Raw genomic sequence first — 12,156 nt, forward strand, 5'->3', positions numbered from 1 at the left:
AGCAGCCACAGCCCAGTGTGTGGGCAGGAGAACGGGCATCTGGCAGTGCCCCACGGGAAACGGGCGCTTAGAGTGGCAACGGTTGTCTTAGACCAGGCTAGATCCCGCGTGTGAGTTAGCGACTGAGAAGGGTGGGCAGCTTTATGAAGGCAACAGTGCATGCCAATGGTGCATGCAGCTTGGCTTGACTTCTATTCCCACAGACGGCGCTCCGCCAGCTTCCCCTGCAGTTGCCCCAGCTGGAGGAGACAGGAACTGACGTGGCCTTGCACGCTGACTGGCATTTGTAGCCGTCTCTAGAGCAGGCAGCATTTGGCAGGTTTGGGCTTAGGTGAGCAGGGTTCCCTCGGGTCAAGGGTGGGAGGTAGGGAGGTCAGTGAGGTGATTTCTCAGTTGGGTGGCTGGCAGGCGGAAGGGGTGGGGAGTTGGTTGTGACAATGAAGGGACTTTCCACATCTAGAAGAGGGTCAGGACTTGGGCTGGTGCATGACTTGGCTGTGAAGCGGAAGTGGATTGGTTTCTGCGGGGGTGGGGCGAGAGGGTTATCAGTTGGGAAAGAACTGAGTGGATTCCCCCCCATCTGGAATGGGTGGGGTAGCTGGGTCAGCATTGATAGATGGGAACTGGGTGGGTTTCTTTAGTGGGAGGGTGGGAGGGGAAGGAGCCTGTGCGTCCTTGGGGCTGGGATGACGATCCATGACGGGGAGGTGGGTTGAGCAAGCTGGAACAGCACTGATTTTTTAGGTTGTTGGCTTTGCTCTATAAAGTCCTAATGGCTGGGGAGCTCCCACTGCCTGCCTTGCTGCCACAGCTGCAGCTAGCAGAGGCGTTTGGGCTAGATCCCCCTTGATTTAAGTGAGTGCCCGGATTAATCGTTGGATTCAATCATCTTCCCCTTCCGTATCTGACCAGATTAGACCTGCAGCAACCGATTCTGCGCTGGCAGCCGCAAAAGCCTTCGGCTTGTGGAGGTGTTTCCTGCTGAGCTGAAATTCTGGCAGAACTGAAACCAGAGGCTTTCGACCTTGCTTTGTGTTTGTGTGTGTGCATGCATGAGGCCTGTACCTCAAAGCCGAACTCCTTCTTTCTGGCTCGCGTTTCACCTCCGGTATTTCTGGGTTTATCCAGAGCAGTTGTCTGAGTAATGGGGTTTTGCTTTGCTAAAGCCTTGTGGATCTCTTCTTTAATGAGCAAAGCCTTTTGCATCTGGCTAACCTCAGTGGGTTGGGTCTGACTGCCTTTTACCTCGAAGGTTCTTTGCGCTGGTTTGCAGTGGTTTTTCCTTTCTGCCTCATTCTAGTGCTGCATTTCGTTTTCACCACAGGCTTATAGCTTTTTATTGTGGTCACATTTCTATTTTCTTCAAGGGACCACTGTCAAGGTTGCGAAGTTACACCAATAGCCATCAAGCTGTTCCAAATGCCTGCTGGGTATCTTACAGTTTTGTTTTAAAAAATGAAAGCTGAACTGCTGTTTTTAAAAAAATAAAGTGCAATGGCGGTGGAAACCCTCAGATACAAAAGCAGAACAGTTTTTTCTTTGATAGCAGGACCAATGTCATGATCCCTAAGTTATTCAGGGGTGAAGAGTTTTGTAAACTGAGTCATGATGGTAACTTGAGTCCTATAGGAGGAAAAAAGCCTTTATACACAATTAAGTTGGATGGGGAAATCTGGAGGATTGCCGGGACAATATAAACCATTAGAGATGTAGAGCCTGATTCAAAGTTCATAGGTCATTGATCAGACCTTTACAAGCAGTTTGTGCTGAAATGCAATGTCTCTCTCACACACAAATGTTAATAGGTGCCCTATTTATGGAAAAATGTACAGCTCAACCATAAATTCTTCCAAAAGCCCGCTTATCTAACCTAAATCTTAACGTATCTACTGGGCATGTACTCAATGTACTTCCATACTATTAGAGCATTTGCTTCTGGAGGAGGTGCATTGGACATTTGTAGAGCACATACAAATAAAAGCAAAAAGGGCAGATGTTATTCACACAGATTTTCTAACGGAAACTAGGGATAAAACTGAGAAACACCTGTTGACCGATAAGACTGCTGAAATACAAAGCGGGAAATGCAATAAAGCTGGTTGCCTGGAAAGCTTCTTCACATAAGTGCAATTAGATCGGACAGCTGAAAAGTACAAGAGCTTGAAAAAGGTTCTGCCAGACCATAGTTCTGTGAAGTGAGTGGACAGGAATTCCCATTTTTGCACTCACAGTTCTGATACAATGACTATGCTGGCAGCAGATCTTTGGAGATGCCATGCAAAGGCAGTTATATTTATAACACTAGCCCATTGTTGACCAACTGGCATAGCTAATTACAACTAAAAAATGTATCCTGCATGGGGAAGTTTTAAATGTGAATATTTCATGTCACTCAGCAAAAGATGTGGGTGATACAGGCAGAAAGATTTAGAGTCAAATATGATCAAGGAAACACATAAGTGAGTGCCCAGAGCATGAAATTCACTCCTGTGCAGAGGGCCAGCCCAAGCCTATATGTATGTCCCATTTAAGTAACCAACAAAATAAGACCTGAGTGATGTGCACATCTTGTCTATTGGCCTTCTGAACAGGGGTGAATTTCAGCCAGAATGAATAAGATGCTATAACGGAGCCATCATATGTCTAGCATGATGTCATCTATATGTTGAAAGGGCCTGGGATAACTTTCAGTATGTGCGCTGGGATAGTTCATTTGTGCAATGCTTCGGAAAGTTAATACAGAAATATACACGAGACTCACGTTCCATCTACAGTTGGATCCTACTCCATATGCATTTGTCCCCCTCACCAGCTATTACTGTTATCTTTATAGCCACTTAAAGTCAAAATTAGGAAATTGTAATGATGTGTTTGGAAAGGGGGAGATCCATCTGCAGCAGTGAAATGAACACAGAACATTGTATATCGTCAGTAATGGGATCATGACATCGGTAATGGACAAGATGACTGTCTCTAAATGATGAAAACCAAGAGGTCAAAAGGATTGAGGCTGCAAAGTTTGAAAAATTCCTCAGAATTACAAAGCAAAATGACTGCTGACAGAGACCAGCCGACTTAACTATAAGCCGAGTAAGGACGATTGGAAGACCTTTACTCCTTAGAGACAAGTAGGTCTTGATAAGCCATTCCCACTCCACCTTAATCACACCCTGATAAACCAGGTGAGGAAGAATCACACAGCTCTGCTTCAACTTTTTGTTTGTTGGTGTTTCAGTTTCTAAAACAGTACGCACCTGTGGAGTTAGATGCCCCATCTGTGTTTAATTCTGGGAAACTTAGTTGAGAAGCTGCTATGGTCTCTTGCTCAAAGCACAAACTCCTTTTCTCCAGTGATCTAGCAGGTAAACTCTCTCATGAAAGGTTTTAAGACTTTGTGCTGCCCCTCTAGGAGCTGGTTGTGAGCAATATACTCTAGCCCGTGGGTCTTGGGAGGGGGGGAGTGCATTATCAGGGAGATTGAAAGGCCAGTCTGCTGCATATCTATCTGCTTGAGGAAAAAAGGAGTCACTTTATGACCTTGTGTGGGATCTCTGAAGGTGGGAGGGGGAGCGGAGGTAGATCCAGGCTCTCGGAAGGGGATGTGACTTACTTCACCACATACTGTCTGCTGCTGGGGCCGGGCTGGGGGCAACTATGTAGAATGAGGAGTGAGTCAGAACCACTGGAGACTAATCAATCACTGGTGTCAGAGAGGCTGCAGCCCCCGGCATTTTTCATGGCAGCTGAGGGCAAAATGTGGGTGCTCTGTGGCCTTCTCAACCACCCGGGCACGGACCTTGCCTACGTGCTGGCTGGGAGCAGGGATTTCTTCCTCTGGGTTGTGACGTGGGGACCTCGCCTTCCTGAAGATTCAGCAGGTGCCAATGAAACTTTGCTGCTGGCTCTGCGAGCTGGGGGATAGGTGCCCCTGCTAGAGGGGCTTTGAAAAGCTTACCTTTGGCCCATACCCCTAAATGTGGCCTGGTCCCTGTGAAGGGGGCTTCTATGTGCCCTGCTTGACTATCTCAGCATGGTCCTCCCCTACACGCCACTGAGAGACTGTCAGGCTTTTCTGAGACCTGCTCATCCTTCTTGGCGGGGACTTGGCCCACACCCCACTGGGGCTGGCCCGCTGCTGTCTCATTGCCGTTCCCAAGGAGGAGGGCAGGGGAGATGTGCTGCTGCAAAGCCAAAGGAAATGTGGTTTTTTTTTAGGCGAAAAATACCTTGAAGCCAATGAAGAAACTGAGGCACTTAATTAAAAACTTGGACGACCATGTGAGAGCTCCACTCCAATGGGAGCCATGGAGCCTGTTGCACACATCACTGGGTGGCAGAGCAGTCTGGGTAATTCTTCCGTAGGGGCAATCCTAAGCCCAGGCTGGCAGCAAAGATCTAGTCTGCCCCCATTGCTATGAGAACTGTAGGAACTGTCTGCCATGGCAAGCGCTGAGAAAATTCCATGTTAAAGCCAGGAAAACGTTAGGAAGCACAAAGAAGGGGAGAAAGGCTAGAGATATTGCAATGCCCTGAGAAATACCAGTGGTAAATTCTCACACTTGGAACATTGTGTCCACTTCGGCTCAGAGTGTCTCAAAAAAGACTTACCCAAAATGGAAGGGGTCAGTGACGGGGGATGAAAATGATCAGATGCAGGAAAAGATTCTTTGCAAAGAGAAACTGAAAGACAGCAGTGGTTTAGTTGGGAGAAGAGACCAGCATGCAGGTAGAAGATCAGGATCAGGAATGGACCAGAGAAGGTAACTCGTGCACCTATTACTCTTTTCCCTAACACAAAAACAAGGTACGTTCAACACAATTGTAAAAATAGCAGTTTTTAAACTGCTAAAAAGAATGCTCGATTCATCCATGGATCTCATTGCCACTAGATACAATTGAGGCCCAGAGTTTAGCAGGATTCAGAGAAGGTTTGGCCATTTATATGAACAAGAAGAAATATTCCCAGCTGCAGCGGTGGAATAGAATCCATTTTTGTGTAAGAAAGGCTATAAACTGACATGCTTCAGAGCATAAGCCGACCTCTAACTGACCCTGGCAGAAAGAAGCTTACCCTGAGGGCAGCTAGTCTATTTTTTCCAGCTGTGGCATTTCTTGGACCTTCCTTTGACGCAGCTGGTCCTGCCCATCGTCAGAGACTAGATTAGATGGACTGTGGGTGGGATCCAGGCTGGCATTTCCCATGTTCCTGTATTCCTTTGGTGGGTTCCGGCTAGTGATGATCTCTAGTTACAAAGTCTGGATCTCAATCTAAGCTTCCAGACCAGTCAGAGATGATCAGGTAGGGGATTTTAGTCTGACTCAAGTACTCTGCCCATGGTTCTCATGGGTCCTGAAAGTTCATATTGGACCCTAGGTTTTACCCCTGTTCCTCATCCCTGGTGTGTTCTGCATTCGGTCTCTGAGCCCTCAGCCTCTCACCCTGGGGTGTTGTGAGTCCCTTTGGGGGACACAGGGATGAGAGGGAGGAATCAGGATCCTGATCAGGATCAAAGCATGGACAATTCCTGGAGCAATTGAGGCTCCATGGAAAGCACCGTAAAAAGTTCATTTTCCTGAGTCACCTTCCCAAAGCTACTCCAAGTCCTGCGAGGAAAAGTGCTTTCTGAACTCCATGCTCCCCTTCCACCACTGTAGCTCTGCAGTGTGCCAACCACGAGACGGTCCAGTACTCACAGGGTTCTCTTGACTGGGCCCAGCTCCTTTGCAGGCTGGGGTTAGATGTATTTTATAAGCCAACAGGATGGCAGCACTGAGTCCCTGCACAGGTAGGGCTTATCCTGGCACTGAAATTCCACATGGGACTAGGCGAACTGGCAGCATGATTATGTGAGAATTTCCACTTCTTTTTTTTTTTTTAAGTAAGTTTCTAGCCCTCATGCTTGTAGAGAAAAGCTTGAAAATCTGATCCAACCGTACATTAGTGGTGCCAAAAACAAAATCTAACAACAACTCAATCCCCCCCAACCATTTTTCATTAATCTCACGCCTTTAAGCCAATCTCGTGATTTTGGGGGCACGACCCTTTTTTACCAGTGTGGGGGAGGCAATACTGCGTATCAGTGAGTCTACGTTTCAGACTCTTTACTAGTAACCAAGGACTGGCCACTACTTACTAAGGCCCAGCCCCTCAGGGCAGCTCACTCCCATTGAGATCAATAGAAGTGAGGTGCGTAAATCCCTTTGAGGATCTGGGCCTAACTTTCCTTTAGGCAGAGAACCTCAGTGTAGCAGGCTTTTTTTATGATGATTTGTAGTGAAAAATCAAATGTCTGCGTCTGATTTGCTTTCAGCGGCAGAGCAGGGTGGACAGCTGAGACATAAGACACTATGCGGAGGGCTAAATAAATCCCACCCCAGGGTGTAAATGATCTAAAGAGCTTGCTGCCATTGGTGCCTCGGGGTCAAATGTCCTGCACTTTAAGGGCACTGCTGTAAATGACAGATCAGCATCAGTGCTCAGCAAGTCACATTAACTTGACTGCACTTTGTTACCGCCAGCAGGATTGATCCTAAAGCAAGCAGACAACTCAAGTGGCTGCATGATCTCAGACCCGTTCAGCCAGGACTCTTTGGAGCTGCTTCTATTTCCATTTGTTGAAGTCCCACATCCTTTCCCTTCACCCCTCCTCTATCCACCAGCTTCCCCGCCCCCGCCACCCACTGTCTTACTACACCCACCCTTTTGCTGTGTCCCTAGGAGGTAGAGAGGTGGAGAAGAGAAAGCTTTCACAGGGAGAGCAGGGATGTGCTGGAATGAGGTGAGGCTGATAGTGCCCATGCATGTGCTGTGAGGGTTGATGGGTCAGTAATTTAGAGACTTCAGCTGCTTGCCCTTCTGGAGAAGCACACACTCTAGATGCCGCATGCAGTGACCTGTTAGGTTGGCACCCATAAGTAACAAACAATCCCATCGAAAATGCTGGTCGTCTAGCTGTGGTGGACATTGCAGCTGAACATTTCTGACTGGTTCCACTTGGTATCTAGGCTTTGGAGCTGGACACGCTCTATTGGTTTGGATTATTCTGGGAATGTGTTGTTGTTATTTGTATTACCATAGCACCTGGATAGCTGTATTGTTAGTGCTTCCAAAGAAAGATGATAGACACCATACACCCTGAAAAATAAATCCGTATATTTCTGAGAGGCCGTGTTGTACTGCTCTGTGTGTTTGATCGCATTCTGTAATAGCTGAGGATGCAGATGCAAAGGAATATTTCAAACTGAATGTCAGCAAGCCCATTGTTAGAATCTGAGATTTTATTTCTTGCTCTGATGACAACAGGGAGTTGTAAATATTATGAGAACAGGCTAGACACCTCTTCAATGCTGAGTTGAAGGAGGGGAAAGAAACAGCGGCAGTGGGACCCCGGCTGGCTACAGTTCAGTGCTGAGAACGCTACAAGGAATGAAGCTCCCACTGTGAGGAGCTCCCAGATCTGATCACTGAAGCTACAGATCTGGAGGAGATTTGTCAAGGGAAGAGAACAGGCAGATTCAGATATTGCTGGCAGCTTGTTTAAACAGAAAATAAAACACATCTCATTTCCTACCAGCACAGAGAACACTACAGTAACAATCTCACCATGTGGAAAACATGCCATAGGTTTACATGCACAAAGAGCTAGAAAGAGCTTTCCCAGGCCCGGCAGGATTTCACTGTTTGGATTGGAACAGTGGCAGGGAGATCTGTATGTTCTGCAACAGGGAGCACCAGAGGGAATGGGGCAGGCGTGCTGGCTGGAGAGCTCACAGCAATATATTTCATTTCCAACTGTCTCCGGAAAACAGGTCCAGATGGAGAATAAACTTTTTCATAATATTAGTGGTCAGTGGACCGGATACCGATGGGCTCAAGGGACTTGTAAGAGGATTCCGGGGCACTGGTTCAAATCTGTGCCAGGAGTTGTTACCATTCACTGAGTGTATGGTGGACGGTATGAAATGAACTGGTGATCTCAAGCTAGATGCTTAGTGGACGTGAGTCCACATCACAAAAACCACCTTCATAATTGGCTCTAATTTGCCTTTTTGTCGGCAGTCTCAGAGGAGAAGCCAAGAACTGAATGGACATGAAAAATGAACTACTCATCTCTTATCCTAAGACGCAGCTTCTACAGAAAGGACTGAACACGTGGGCAAGACGGGGAAGTTGCATCAGCACTTCTCATACTGCACTTATACTAGAGGTGGAGGTGCCCGTATAAGTGAACCCAGAACCCATATTCCCCAGGGGAGAAGGTTGCTGGATCTGGCCTCCTAAATTCTCCTTTGGAATCGTACAAGAGAACTGGAGAAAGGGTTTTACAGATGCTGTCCTGTTCTCCCTTTCAGTCACAGGGGAAGATCTAGTGGCTGAGCCCTGTGGGAAGTCTGAAGTTCCAGTTCCCATCTGCTATTGCTCCTCACACTCCTGAAGGGGCAGCACTGAAGGGCTTTGTAGGGCGCTGTGAGCAGAAAGATGGCATCTGTCAGGTGGGGCCTGGAGGGAGGAGGAAATTAGAGTGAGGGGGAAGAAGTGAGACCTCAGAGCTTTGCCAGCAGGGCCAGGGATCTCACTCCATCACTGCCTAAGGAGCAAGTAGTATTATACTGGAGTTACCTACTGAAAGGCCCCGCTGTATCCAAAGTATCTCTCGTTGCTGTTGGCGACACACTTGTAATCTGGTGGGAAGTTGCTGTCTGAACCCACACACAAGCTGCAGAGTTGTGAGGTTTGTGGAGACCCAGGTGCGCAGCCTTCGCTACAGAATTCATCTGTCAGGAGGAATACAGAACATCTCTTGTATATTTCCCCTCTTGCTCTTGCTTTTCTCTAATCCTTAGTGAGAATCTTCATATGATTCAACGTTCCTAGGCCTTGAAGTAATTTGAAATTATTTGAAATCTAAAATATCTTTAAAAGACTGAAGAGGCCATTTCCTTAGATGAAAGGTGGATCATTCTTTTTAAAAACCATCCGTTCCTGTGCTGCACATGTACAAAGAGAGGTGACAGTCAGTGAAATTCACAATAAGAAACGGGCGCATCTCTGCTGTGGGCAGCAAATCACAGGCACCAGGTTTTCACCATGAGACTTGAAGCAAATAATGAGTAATTTAAAAAGTATTAGTAGTATTTGTATTGTAGTCTTAGGCCAGAATGCCACTGCCAAGGATAGACACTGAACAAAAAATCACAGTTCCAAAGAGCTTATCATCTAGGTAATATCTTCAGCCTGAGAAATGTCAGAGGCTGCATTGTGAACTGGGACAATTATCAAGATCAGTCAGGGTTTGATCTATCAACCTGCATATCAGGAAGACAGGATTTGTTACATTGGAACAAAGCATGGCTCCATCTCGTCTAGTATCATGTCCCCAACTGGGTTGTGTAAAAGCTGTTTCAGAAGAAAGTGCAAGAAACCCTGAAGTAGGCAGCTATGGACAGCCCGCAAGGAAAGTTTCTCTCCAAGCCCTTGTCTTTGTCATCCTTGCTGTTAGAATGCTAGATTGACTCATTATCCTTATTTCATATCCAATAGTTTACTAACTAAATGGAATGAAATGCCACATCCGACTGCTGCTCCCTTGGGGTAAGAAATACTCAAATCCATCTCAGGGAAACTGGGCTCATTGAAACAAAGCAGCATTTCCCACTTGCTATCACCCAACCAGCATCCTTGGGTCACCAGAAACTCAGAGGCCAGAGGAAAGCTGAGGGGATGAGGTTCTTGCTCTCTAGCACTGGCCTCCCATATATCTATAATGGGGACACGGACACAAATAGTCGCTGTGACAAGTGGATACACAAGTTGACTCACCAATTTTGCAGCTCCCGGTTTCACTGTGAATCAAGCCCAGGGGGATGTTCCAGCCGGCAGTTCTCCCAACAGCTGTATGACAGGACTTCTTACCACGCAGGGTCTTCCATGTAATCCTGGGGTTGGATTTCTTCACCACAGCCACAGCGTAATATGTTTCTGTCACAGAGCAGAGGGAAAAGGAAGCAACACAGGAGAGTCAAAGCTCCATCTGAACTGACATTGAAGGTTCTGGAATTCTTTACATTCTTCCCCTCCAATAGAGAGGATCTGCACATGGGAATAACAAGAATGCTGTGCCCTCCTACAGCGCCTTGCACCCAAGGATACAGAGAGCTTTGCAGGTGTGATGCATTTAGCCACATAACAACCCTCTGGTATTATTATCTGCATTATTTCCCCCCCAATTGGGTGTTAAATAATTTGCCCACAGTCACCCAGGAAGTCTGTGGCAGGACCGGGGTGTAACGTGTGCCTCTGGTTTCCGGTCATGTCCCTTGATGACAAGACCAGCCTTCCTCCCTCTCTCTGGGGACACAGTCCTGCAAAACCCAGTTGCTAATTCCATTGCCTTGGCCTTCTGTCCCTATGTTTACATGCAGGTGTATGCCGTGGCAGGCTGGGGCTCCTCAAGGATGGGGGGAACTGAATCCTTCCCCCACCCACTGCCATAGTCTCTCAGCCACTGCTCTGCCCTCTGCAGTGCGATCAGCCGGTGGATCCATGTAATCGCAGATCTACCTGGCCATGCCGTCCGGCACTCTGCAAAATGTAACCCTTCTGCTGAACTGAGTCAGCAACAGCAAGGGTCGGGTTCTATGTCTAGGGGTCCCTGTCAATGATACACACCAAACTGGCTTGAGCCCCCACCCAGTCACCTGGGAAATTACACACTATCCCCTGGGCGCCCCAAAGGGCAATACTTCCCCTCTCGCAAGCACAGAGTCTGAGTGTAGAAAGAAACCTTTTAATAGCAAAAAGAGAGGTAACACAGCACTGGTTTGGGAAACAGTGCAAACAGCATTCATGAACTCAATGAACCAAACCCCTCCCAGAGTACGGGGTGTGTCCTTTGCCACTCCCTTCCTTCTTTCCCCCTGTACTGACCGTCGTAGTTGCAATGTCCACCTCTTGGGTGTAGCTCCACCCCCTAGGCCACTCCTGTCTGACACAGGCTTGAGCAGGCCCCCTCTGCCGCTGTCTCCTACCGCCTTCAGGGCCTCGCTGAGTCCCCGACCGCTGGCAGTGACCACGCCTGTCTCCCGCTGACTGCTGGCACCGACTGTGCCAGCCTCTCTGCCGACCGCTGACCACACCAGGCTGGCACCAACTGTGCCAGCCTCCCACCAGAGTTGCCTGGTGCTCACTCAGCTCTGTTAGTTGTCAGGCAACATTTCCCAGATCCCCTACTGGTTCAGCTCTTTGTGATTTCAGCTCATGGATAAACCTTCTGCTGACACACAGACAATGTCCCTGCTCTCAAGAAACAAAAGACTCCAAGAGGAGTCATTAAGTCTATCTTTTAATAATGGGAGGAGAGAGTCACTCCATGCCTGGGGGCAACCCTTTGCCAGGGCCAGTACAATCCCAATACAAGACCCCTCTCTCTGGAAACATCTGTCCGCCACCCTTGTGGAGCTCGGTTTAATTTAGGGTGCAGATTCTATCATAACAGACTAAGCACAGTTTTGCTGACATCTGTTCATACAATTGAAGGACAACATTTCATTACTCCAGCAGTTGACACAAAAGTGGTTTGTAGCCAAAAACCAGCCTTGCTAACCATTTCCCATTATACTCAGCACCTAGGTAAGTTATGCTAAATACTTACTTGTACTCATGCAGATACAAAGCCCATGCAAATAAAGTGCCCCCCTTTCAGCTGCTGAGCAGGGAGAGTGCCACTCAAGACACTCAGACCTGGCTTACATAACAATGAAACTCACTGATATGCAGGTGGGGGCAGACCCCTGAAGTGTTTGGAGAATCCACCCCATGATCTGTGCTGGTCTTTTAGGGTACCGAATATAGCAGCTGCAGCAGGTGAGTCCATTCTAGGGTGTGGGGCAGTTGGAGAAGCTGCTGGCTGTGTTCTGTGGGCTGCAGGGCTATGCCAGTGGTCTGTGGAATCTTATTTAAACTATCTACGGCGTCTGTGTGATTCAACCCAGAAGCTCCTAATCGGTCAGGACACAGCAACTCTGATGCCTGGGCTCCCGGAGGGCTGAATACCCCAGTTCCCCATCACAGAGCCCTACTGTTTCCATTCCCTTTCAGGCCACGTGCTCCTATGGGGTGAAGGGTGCAGGAGGCGGCCCTGATGTCAGGGGTGCCAT

The sequence above is a fragment of the Emydura macquarii genome, unplaced genomic scaffold (assembly GCF_026122565.2).
Source record: "Emydura macquarii macquarii isolate MOO-44397 ecotype Brisbane River unplaced genomic scaffold, CSIRO-AGI_Emac_v2 contig_499, whole genome shotgun sequence".
Classification (NCBI taxonomy): Eukaryota; Metazoa; Chordata; order Testudines; family Chelidae; genus Emydura; species Emydura macquarii.